At 39.3% G+C, this 12,429-nt stretch overlaps 1 protein-coding gene across 3 annotated transcripts in view; it reads left to right on the top strand.

Annotated features, from left to right (window-relative positions):
- Nucleotides 1-12,429, top strand: part of LOC128702406 (zinc finger protein 300-like) — a 67,981-nt gene that overhangs the window by 45,222 nt on the left and 10,330 nt on the right. For 2 of the 3 annotated variants that reach the window (XM_070102062.1, XM_070102064.1), the window contains exon 2: nucleotides 4,680-4,775. The exons of the other annotated variant lie outside the window; for it this stretch is intronic. The gene's annotated coding sequence lies outside the window, so the exon portion shown is untranslated. The remainder of the gene's footprint in view (nucleotides 1-4,679; nucleotides 4,776-12,429) is intronic. 3 annotated transcript variants of the gene reach the window in all.

Here is a 12,429-nt window from a genome sequence, read left to right as displayed (position 1 = left end):
TGGAAGATCATCTCTGTCTCATTTTTGTTGTAGGTTCTGTGAGACTGTTCACAGAACATTGTATAGACTTAGTGATTTTCGACATTGTACTGAGGTTGTGTGTCGCATAGAGACACTGAACAACTCAGGTCCTGAGCTGTAGCTTCTGACTTAATTTGTACTGGTATCTGTGTACTGTCACAGTCGGGGATTTTCTTATGCTGAACTTAGATTCAGTAGTATGGGAGTTTTGTGACTTTTGTGGAGGATCTGCAGATGGTCTCTACTTAGTGCCGTTATATTATCTCCTTGATCCTGATTCTGTGTCGCAGTTGCTTGTTATATTGCTATTGGGCTTAGCGGTTGTTTATTGTTCAAGCAAGCTGTTCTGATTGCCAGGTGGTCAAGAAGTTAGTTGATGTGAGGACTTTGTCAGTCACTGGTTTAAGTCTGGTCGAGTCTTGAGACATAGCGAACTACTTAGAGCACTTACACACACATACACAAACTTATTTGTATATATATATATATATATATATATATATATATATTTATATATATATATATATATATATAATATATATATATATATATATATATATATATATATATATATATATATATATATATATATATATATATATATATATATATATATATATATATATATATGTATTATTAAATGTTAATGTACCAGACAGTACTTAAGATATAAAAATGTGATATGTGCCTTCAGCACAATAATACTGTACACGAGAGAAGTGATTATTCTTATTTTGTTTACATTAATTTAATTTGATAATATACCTCTAGACTGTTATTAATAAATTTATTAAATTTTAATTTCTCTAGTTAGTAGCCTACCAGTTGTAATCCTGAAGCACTATTAATTCTTATTGAATTCTAATGGATAATTGGACCAGGATACTGACTACTTGTTACGAAAACCCAGTAACAGGCTGAATGCTAGAAGGGCAGTCCTTTCTAGTATTCACTGGAGATCTCTAAGCTTATTAGAAATCACGTTTTTTGTAAAAGGCTATAGCACACTAGTTAGGTTAGGATTCACCTTATCCAACCATCCATGCTAGACTGAGTAAGCTAGGCACAGTAGGCCAAGTTGTTTACACACATTATTTATTTACTGTTTCACAAGTTGAATTGTTGAATTTATTTGTGCTAACCAAATGATTTTTAATTTGTATGCTGCATTTTTATTGTGTGATTTTCATTGTCTTTGACTCATTTTAATGTGAGATTTGTGATTTGTACCAGAGACTAGCTTAAGTCCTGTAATTATTTGCTGACATTGTGCAGGAAATTGCTAGGTTAAGCTTTCACATTGATATTCATTTCAGTTGGATTTGAGAGCTAACAGTGTACATTTTAATTCAGAGTATAGTCAATATAATAAAGGGAGTCATTAAGCTTGTTGAGGAGTCTTGAGACTCGTTCATTCTTGCCTAATACTATTCGTGCTGTGGGGTGGGGTAATTGAAGTACAAATTAGTACCATGCTCTTAACTAAACCTCGACTATGGCGGGTGAAGATGAAGTACCAGCTGTCTCAGCTGTAAGTCAATTAAAGCGGTCTATAGGTGCCTATAAGGGACACCTAAACAAAGCACGTGAGGAGTGTCGTATGGCCAGGCAACATCAGGATGTAGACTGTGAGGAACTAGAGAGTTGCCTGAAACCTTTGGAGGAAAGGCTGGCAGCCTTTGAGAAATCATTTATCCTCTATGAGACAGAGGCCTATGCTGCAGGTGAGTCTGACGATACAGTCGAGGTAGCTCAGAAGGACTATGACGAACGAAGGGCAGAGTCTAAAGCAGAGATGAAACTCTGCAGGCAGTTAATAAAGACTTTGAAGGCTGGTATGGCAGGGGCAGCAAATATTTCAGGGAGCACGAACAGCCGCACGCCTGTTAATGTGTTGCCCAGATTGCCCCAATTGAATTTACCAACGTTCACCGGGAACCTTAACAGAGTACATTGCTTTCTGGGATCAGTTTAAAGCCCAGATAGATGACAGATGATTTGTCAGATGCCGTCAAATTACAATATATTTACGTTCACAGCCATAGACTTGGTCCGGCATTACCAAACCACTGACACTAATTACCAACATGCCAAAGACCAATTGAAGGACATGTTTGGCAACACTGAGGAGATAAAGGTAGCTATACTTTATCGGTTGTTGGATCTAGAGGCTTGTCACCATGACCGTCAGAGCCTAGAGAAGTTCTGAATCGAAGTTATGAGTTTGACAAATAGTCTTAAAGATTTACATGATTGGGGTAAGTCAGAATGGTTCATCAGTCAGGTGATTCAGAGGAAACTTGCTAGCACTACAGTACACGAGTTGCATTTGAAATATCGAGCAAACCGTTTCACGATACAACAAATTGTTGAGGGGTTGGGAGATCTCGTTTCTCATTTGAGTATAGGTGTGAGAGAAGTCACCACCATCACCACATAAAAACACAGACAGTTACTCAAAGATCTCGAGAGATCAGTCTAAAGTTCATACGACTAACGTTGGAGTGTACTATGGTAATGAGGTGTCTAAGGCAAGAACCTCTAAGCAGAACCTCAGAGGCACTCATGCCAGAAAATGCTTGTTCTGCAAAGGCGAACACGCTAGCACAAGTTGCTCTGAGTATACAACACTGAGCAGTAGGCAACAGAGACTAAAGGAGTTGAGACTCTGCTTCAAATGTTGTGGGGAACACTTTGCCAGAGACTGTGACACCCAGCTCAGTGAGTGTCGAGTCTGTGGCAGAAGTAAGCACCATACTGCACTATGTCCCAATAATTTAAGGGAACCCCAGGCTTTTAAGGATATCTCTCAGGTAGAGATAGAAAGTGAGCCCGAGCCTGGAATGGTAGCCAGCATGATTAGTGGGAGTGAAGTCTCTAATCTGAGTGAGAATTACAGAGGTGCTGCCCTACCTACAGTCATGGCAAAGGTTCGAAACAACCCAATTATTCTTTGACAAGGAAGCACAAGTATCCTTGATAAAGAAGTTGGTGGCTAAATTAAAGTTGAAGGCCACCAGGAAAGTCAGTATGACATTGGGAGGGGCTATAAGTCAGGTCCCACCCAAATCTTATGACGTGGTGGATGTCACAGCCAAATTAGGTGGACATCACAGAGACATTACAGCCTTGGTGGTAGAGACGTTACCCACAGCAATTACAGCGAGAGGTCTTGCTGCAGCAGCCAAGCGATTGAAAGACCTTGGCGTGAAGCTGGCAGACCAGTGAATTACTATTGACACAGTCAGAAATGTAGGTATCCTGGTGGGAGCCAATCAGATAGATGACTTCCTGTCTACATGATGGACCTTTAGGGAAGGAATTGGTTTATACAGATCCCCAGTAGGATACATCATAGGCAGCAGGATTCCACCTGAATTCCCTGCCACACTAGAGAGGGAAGAAGCTGTCCCCATGATAGCTAAGGGAATAGTGATAATGAGTACCAGTATACATGATGAACTGCCAAGGAAGCTGAATCAGGTAGGGAGTGACGAACACTCAGCCACCTTGGGAAAACACTTTTATGGGGTATGTAAAGAAGGAGATAGATTGCCATTAAATCCAGGGAACCTTGTATCAGTGGGAGGAAAGGCTACCAGGGCATGTGGGCCACTGGGTGGGAAAGTACGGAGCCGCTCAGTCAAGGCTAGACATACGAAAGATGTTAAAGTTAAAGGAAAGAGTGCTAAGACCACCGGAACCAACAAGTTTACACCCCCAGAGGTTCACACGACAAAAACTGGACGGTTGAAATTAGACCAGCGTCTGCTCGAGGAGAGTAGCCGGACGGCACTCGTGTCCAGGGTCCGCTGTGGGGGCTTGCAGAAGGTGAACTTGATGTAGACTTAGCGCCTACCTTCGCCGATGGGAGGATGTGGAAACTTATTCGTTCCTAAGTTCCACAGGGCAGATACGTCGTGCAAAGATCCCAACAGGTCGTGGATGGAATAGCTGGGTTGGGTGGCCCTTACACCCACCCAAAACACACACACACACACACACACCCGGGTTGGTGAAGGTGGTTGGAGGGTACATCTTAACTGATAGATTTACCCTTCGAGGAAGAAGTAGGTAGTTTATACTGTTAGTACACTATTAGGATTATTGAGGCAACTGTAGATAATAATAATGTAGACCTAAGACCTTAACGTAGGTAGTAATAGGCTGATAATGTAGGCAAACACTAGGTTATGTTAGCCAGGGAGAACTGGCAGCCCAAGTTTGAAATACTGGCACAGGGGGTTTTGAGACCGCAGTGCCTTTTTTCTAAGATCAGACACCAACCGAGTAACAAGTGCCATGAACATCAGGACGGCGCCCCACGTGTCTACACATACTAGGCCCTGGGGAAATCTGGTGGAGGCACCTCGAAGTACTGTAGATGTCCTCCTCCATCAGGCCCATACAGTAAGACAAGACTTCCCTTTCTTTCTCAGTATTCTGGCCAGTTTCTTGGGGGAATTTGCGAGTGAGTTGAACTGTGGGTCTTTGTGCAGCCGGATGGCCAAATGATTGGCACGTGCCGGTGTCACCTCGTGGTTAGCCTTAGAAGCTAGTGTCACTTTCTGCATAGTTATACTAGGGGATACACACCCCCTTGGAAACAGGGATTTCTGAGGTGCAGGCAGGTCACTAATACCGACTGAATATTGCAGGAATTAAGGCTCCCGGTTGCATGTGGTTCTGAGGGGAAGTCCAGAGGGGCTAAAGCTTAAGGAGGTTGAAGATCGGATTATATTCTCCAACATCAAGTAAGTTAGCCCTTTATTTGTGCATGCAGGCGAGATTTTCTTGCAACATCAGTCATTTATGGAAACCTGTACTATAAGCCACTTGTGAGGGTGAGATACCAACCTCAAAGCTCGGTGTCAACATAGCTTGCTAGGGTAGGCAACTCACATGGAGGCAGTCCAAACAAATTTTCACAGTGGGTGTATCATGTTTATATGTTACGTAGCATGTTTATTATATAATTTTGAAAAAAAATATCATAGATGGATTAATGTAAATGTCTATATTAATGTAATATATAACATTTAAAGCTCCCAAGAGATTATTATATGGTGTTGAGTAGAGAGACTCTTAGTGATTTTAATGTGTACCTGCACGCCAGCACAGTGTGTAAGTACAGTGGACCCCCGCATAGCGACCTTAATCCGTGCAAGAGGGCTGGCTGTTATGCGAAATGTTCGCTATGCGAATGAATTTTCCCCATAAGAAATAATGGAAATCAAATTAATCCGTGCAAGACACCCAAAAGTATGAAAAAAAAATTTTTACCACATGAAATATACATTTTCCTACACACAAAGAGAAGGATACATGCACAATAATAGAGTAGTACATGCTCAATATATATTGTGCATGTACTACTCTACTAAATGAAGAATAAATGACACTTACCTTTATTGAAGATGCAGCAATGACTGATGAGACACTGTGTCCTGGGAGTGCCTTTTCCTCCTGAGTACTGTAGGTCCTGTTTGGTATTTTCTTCCAGAACAGGCCTTATCACACTGTGTATGCCACTACGATTCTTAAATCTCTCAAACCAACCTTTGCTGGCTCTAAATTCACCAATATGAGCACTAGTTCCAGGCATTTTCCCTGTTCACCTGGGTGTTAGTCAACTGGTGTGGGTTGCATCCTGGGAGACAAGATTAAGGACTCCAATGGAAATAAGTTAGACAGTCTTCGATGACACTGACTTTCTTGGGTTATCCTGGGTAGCTAACCCTCTGGGGTTAATTGTTTCTTGGTATTCTCAATAAGCCACACCAACAACGGTGGTACAGCAGCAGCAGCAGCTGACGGTGGTACAGCAGCAACAGACGATGCTACAGCAGCAACAGACGATGCTACAGCAGCAGCAGACGATGCTACAGCAGCAACTGACGATGTTACAGCAGCAGCAGACGATGCTACAGCAGCAGCAGCAGCAGACGATGCTACAGCAGCAGCAGACGATGCTACAGCAGCAGCAGACGATGCTACAGCAGCAGCAGACGGTACTACAGCAGCAGCAGCAGCTGACGGTGGTACAGCAGCAGCAGCTGACAGTGCAGCAGCAGCTGACGGTGGTACAGCAGCAGCAGCAGCTGTACCACCAATAGTAGCAATGGTTGATTGGGGTTTATTATACAACCTGGCCAGCTCGGAGACACGCACTCCACTTTCATACTTATCAATGATCTTTTTCTTCATCTCCATAGTAATTCTCACCCTTATTGCTGTAGGGTTGGCACTAGAAGCTTTCTTGGGGCCCATGGTCACTTATTTTCCAGAAAAAAATCACCAAAAACACTGTAATAATACAAAATGTTCCGATTGTATGCTTGGATGTTACCGCGGAGGCTGGCTGGTAAACAATGCCACCCGCGGAACATGTGAGCGTGGCTCAGGCCGCACATTGGACGCGTCTCGGACGAAGGCCGCTGAGCGGGTTTTTGTCCACTATGCGGGGCAAAATTTTAGCGAACAAAGCGTCCGCTATGCGGATTGTCCGCTATGCGGATTGTCCGCTATGCAAGGCGTCCGTTATGCGGGGGTCCACTGTATATTTAGGTACAGGTACACATAACTATAATTATCAGAGTACATATAAAATATGCAGTAACTTTAAAACACTTGAAATTTTGGAAAATTTCCAGATATAATAGAGATGTGCTCATGGAGTACGTAAACAAACCAGGTGGGGCATGCCATATTTGAAAGACCACTTGCCGTATAGCAAATTTTGGTCATAATTTGAAATTGCCGTATTATATATAGACAGTGGAAAATTGACATACGAGTTTAATCCATTCCAGGAGCTAGCTCGTAACTCAGTTTACTCGTATATCAAATTAATTTTCCTCATTTAAATTAATTGAAAAGCCATTAATTCGTTCCTGCACGCTGGAGAGATGAGAAAAAATACTTGAATATGACGCTATTATCAACTGTAGGGCTTACTTATCTATCACAATTCATATACAGTAGGGCCCCGCTTTACGGCGTTTCGCTTTATAGCGTTCCACTAATACAGTCATTTTAAATTATGACCAAAACTCGCTATACGGCTCCCCCCACCTGGCTTTCTAATACGGTCACTGCGCCCCACCCGGTTTGTTTACATTCTCTGTGAGATCCGTAAGCTCTAAGTCTCTCCATTATGTCTGGAAACTCCAAAATTTTAAGTGTTTTTAAAAGTTATTTCATATTTTATATATACTCTGATAATTATACTTATGTATACCTGTACCTAAATAAACTTACATACTGGGCTGGCGTGCAGGTACACATTAAAATCAGTAAGAGTGTCTTATGTCTCCAGACGTCATATTAGTAATGATAATAATAATCATCGAGTCTCATTAAATGTCGTATATTACGTTGATATACATATTTTCATTAATCCATCTACGATATTTTTTCAAAATTATGTAATAAACACGATGCATAACATATAAAGATGATAAATACACCCCACAGTAGAATAAATAAACATAAATATGAGATGTGGTAGCAGACGACTTGCACGAGTGACACTATATTAGAAATAATAATAATAATACTAATAATCACCAAGTCTCATTAAATGTCGTATATTACGTTAATATACACATTTTCATTAATCCATCCATGATATTTTTTCAAAATTATATAATAAACATGATACATAACATATAAAGGTGATAAATGCACCCCACAATAGAATAAATAAACATCCACCAACAGAAACAGCAAACAGACTCAATGATTTCTTCTCCACTATAGGACAAAACCTTGCCAATAAAATCCCAAGCTCAGATACCCCACCAAATGACTACCTCACCGGCAACTACCCGAACACACTGTTCCTAGCTCCGACTAACCCATATGAAGTCTCCCTTATTATCAACGCACTAAAAAACAAGGCAGGAGATTTAAATACCTTACCACCCTTTATATACAAAAAAGTGTCACAAGTGCTATCACCAATCATTGCAACACTCTTTAACAAATCCATTGAATCCTCCACCTTCCCTACAGTACTCAAAATAGCAAGGGTCACCCCGATCCACAAAGGAGGAGACCAAACAGAGTTGAATAACTATAGGCCAATATCCAACTTACACCCTCTCTCAAAAATCTTTGAAAAATTAATTCATAAACGAATCTACTCCTACCTTATCTCCCAAAACATACTCAACCCCTGCCAATTTGGATTCAGGCCTAATAAAAATACTAATGATGCTATTATACACATGCTAGAACATATATACACTGCAATAGAGAAAAAAAGAAGTCCCACTGGGGATCTTCATTGACTTACGTAAAGCTTTTGATACAGTTGACCATGACTTGCTCCACGTAAAATTGTCACACTATGGTATAAGAGGGCACTCCCTCAACTACCTCAAGTCATACCTCAGCAACAGAAGCCAATATGTGTATGCAAATGGGGCAAACTCTTCTGCACAACCAATTACAGTTGGTGTCCCACAGGGAAGTGTCCTTGGCCCTCTTCTCTTTCTCCTATACATAAATGACCTACCAAATGCTTCGCAATTACTCAAACCCACACTATTTGCAGATGACACTACATACGTCTTCTCCCACCCGAGCTCAGTCACGCTAGCCAATACTGTAAATACCGAATTACAGAAAATATCTACCTGGATGAGGACTAACAAACTTACACTTAACATTGACAAAACCTACTTCATTCAGTTTGGTAACAGAGCTACAGATGTCCCTCTTAACATAATGATAAACGGATCACCTATCACAAAGCTAACAGAGGGAAAATTCTTAGGAATCCACCTTGATAATAGACTCAAATTTCATACACATATACAACAAATTTCTAAAAAAATTTCCAAGACTGTAGGCATACTATCGAAGATACGGTACTATGCTCCACAGTCAGCCCTCCTGGCCCTATATCACTCTCTTATTTACCCCTATCTCACCTATGGAATTTGTGCATGGGGCTCAACAACAATTAACCATCTCAGACCACTAATTACCCAACAAAAGGCTGCAGTTAGAATGATAACAAATTCTCACTACAGGCAGCACACTCCACCAATATTCAATAGACTAAACCTACTCACCATACAAAACATCCATACTTATTACTGCACCTATTACATACATAGAACACTTAAATTTGATATTAACCCTCCCCTCAAACATCTCCTTGCCAACCTCAACAGAATACATGACCATAACACAAGGCACAGATCACTCTTTGATGTTCCTCGTGTCCATCTCACACTATGCAAAAACTCAATGCACATAAAAGGCCCTAAAATCTGGAATTCATTACCTGTAAATATAAAAAAAACACTACCTGTTTATAAATTCAAGTCTCTTCTCAAAGATCACTTACTCACCCAAAACCAAATAAATACTGAATAACTGAACCTTATAAATTGTATATCTTAAATGTTTCTCATAATTATATCACATAAATGTTAAACCTAAAACCCAATCTAACTTTACTATTTTTTTAAATACACTACCTAACAGAATTCTCCATACGACTGAATGTACAACAATGCATGCAACCATATGACCTGTCTTTGTAATACTCACTTGTGCTTTATAGTAATCTGTTTACATTAATGTTTTATCACTGATTTCATCATTGCTTAGTTAATCTTAAGTTAATTTTAAGCCAGCCCGTAATGCTATGCATAGTATAAGTGGCTTTGGCATGCTGCTCTTATCTGTATTTTTTTTGTACCTCTGGATGTGTGCTCAAATTGTAAATAAATAAATAAATAAATAAATAAATAAATATGAGATGTGGTAACCAGATAACTTTTACAAGAGACGCCAAGAATAACATTTTCTCTAATCTAACATAAGAGAAAATGTGTTACTGGGGGTAACTGTAGAAAATTATTCCTTTCATATGTATGTAAGTTTATTCAGGTATACACAAATACAGTTACATAGATTATCATACATAACAGCATATGTGTAGAGAACCTAGGATAACCGAAAAAAGTCAGACAGAGTGACTTATTTCCATTGCCTTCACTCAGAGCTTCATTTCTTCTCAAAATGATATTACATGAGAATGGCAGTGTTCTTCTTTATTTATTCTACCGTATCAATGTAGAGACAACCTGTACACAATGTAACTTGTACACAAACCAGACGTGTACACTTTGTTTACAAAACTTACCTTCGCCTGGTTTGTTTACATAACTCTGCGCCTGTCCTCTCTCATGCACTCATTCTTTCTCTCTCTCATTTATTCGTTTTATCTCATTTACTTACTCCTGATCCTACATTAAGACTACAAATATCTTAAGGTAAGTAATGAGTGAACTGTATATACATTTTATCGCTCTGAGATGCTTAAATATCATAGAATATGTGTGGGTGGGTTGGCCTGGTACGGTAGCCCGGCTGACTATCATAAATACCACACTTAATTTTTTACAATAAATGCTACTCATCTCACCCTAGATTAAGACTACAAATATTTTAAGGTAAGTAATGAGTAAACTGTATATGCATTTTATCGGTCTGGGATTCTTAAATGTAATAGAATATTATGTGTAGATGGGGTGGCCTGGTATGGTAGCCTGGCTGACTACCACACATACCACACTTGATTTCTTACAATAAATACGACTTGTCTCATCCTAGATTAACCTTTGACTGTCACGGCCATATATATATACGTTTACGAGGTACCGTGTTTGACGTATATATACGTGTACTCATAAATTCTAGCGGCTTCAAATCAGGCAGGAGAAAGCTGGTAGGCCCACATGTGAGAGAATGGGTCTGTGTGGTCAGTGTGCACCATATAAAAAAAATCCTGGAGCATGCAGTGCATAATGAGAAAAAAAACTCCGGCCGTTTTTTTTAATTAAAATGCCGACTTTGTGGTCTATTTTCGTATAGTGTTTGTGGTTGTATTCTCGTTTTCTTGGTCTCATTTGATAGAATGGAAACTATATTATAGAAATAGAGGTGATTTTGATTAATTTTACTATAAAAAGAACCTGGAAATTGAGCACAAAGTACGGGAAATGTTTGATTTTTGCCGATGTTCAAAAGTAAACAAATGATGTCATTGTCCAATAAATGTCCAAATAGCCATTCTAATATGCAATCATGAATGGGTTGATGTAATTTTTACAATTATTACAGTATTGCAGTAGTCTGCATAACAGTAAATCTTCTATTTTTTGTTTGAATAAAATTTCAAAATAAAAAGCAAGAGTAATATCACAGGGGCCTGGAGACATGACTGATGAACAAAGAAAATGTTATTTTAGAGCCAGGAATGTCTGCATTGTTCATTCTGGTCCTTATTTTGAAATTGTCATATTTTTTAATTTTTGTGAAATTGGCCAAATTGCAAATTTCTGACCATGTTATTGGGTAGTTGAAATCGGTAAATGGGCAGTTTCTTGTACTCAATCGATGGAAAAAATGGAGTTCTGAAGAAATAGCTATGAGTTTGGTTGACTGGAATAATGGAATTAGCTGAAAATAGGGCTCAAAGTGGGTGAAATCGCCGATTTGTAAATATCGCCGAGGTCGCTAACTTCGCGAGAGTGTAATTCCGTCAGTTTTCCATCAAATATCGTTTTTTTGGTGTCTTTACAATCGGGAAAAGATTCTCTATCATTTCATAAGAAAAAATTTTTTTTTTTTTTTTTTTTAAATTTTGCGACACCAGGAGACACCTCAGGATTGGGGGTTGCGACAGTCAAAGGGTTAAGACTATAAATATTTTAAGGTAAGTAATGAGTGCACTATGTGTGTATTGTACTTTTTTATTGTTTTTTGATGCCTAGTTGTAATGCTAACTTAATATATGTTAGTGTAAACTTGTATCTAGTATTTGTATGTATTTACAAGTGGAAAAAAAGGGTGTTCCACTTTACGGCGATTTCCGCTTTATGGCGGTAGCCTGGAACCTAACCTGCTGTATAAGTGGGGCCCTACTGTAATATGTCATAATAAACAATATAATTAGCACAGAAACATGATATGTACTCTAGAATGAATAAAATAGGCCAGAATGTGGTGGCAGAGGAAGTGGCAGCGGCAGAAGCTGCAGTCATTTCTGTCACAATTTGACCATAGTATCTTCCCATGTTCTTACTGTAAGAGAAAACTGAGTATTTTTGAAGCTAACTGCAGTAGATCACTAGGACCCATGGTTAGAAAACAGAAATTTGGCCAAATGACTAAGAAAATGCAAATAAGCATGAGAGAACTGCCACCACAGGGATGTAAACATGTTTACTGCTTACCAGCTGTGCCAACTAGCAGAAGCAATCTGAATTATTACATATGTATTATGCATTATTATTATTATTATTGTTATTAATTTAGGGAACTGAAGCTCTATCGTTATAATAATAATACAGTAAGATAAGATAAGATTTCGTTCGGATTTTT

The sequence above is a fragment of the Cherax quadricarinatus genome, chromosome 80 (assembly GCF_038502225.1).
Source record: "Cherax quadricarinatus isolate ZL_2023a chromosome 80, ASM3850222v1, whole genome shotgun sequence".
Classification (NCBI taxonomy): Eukaryota; Metazoa; Arthropoda; class Malacostraca; order Decapoda; family Parastacidae; genus Cherax; species Cherax quadricarinatus.
Note: the sequence above shows the minus strand (reverse complement) of the source record. Positions and strands in the feature narration are given on the sequence as shown.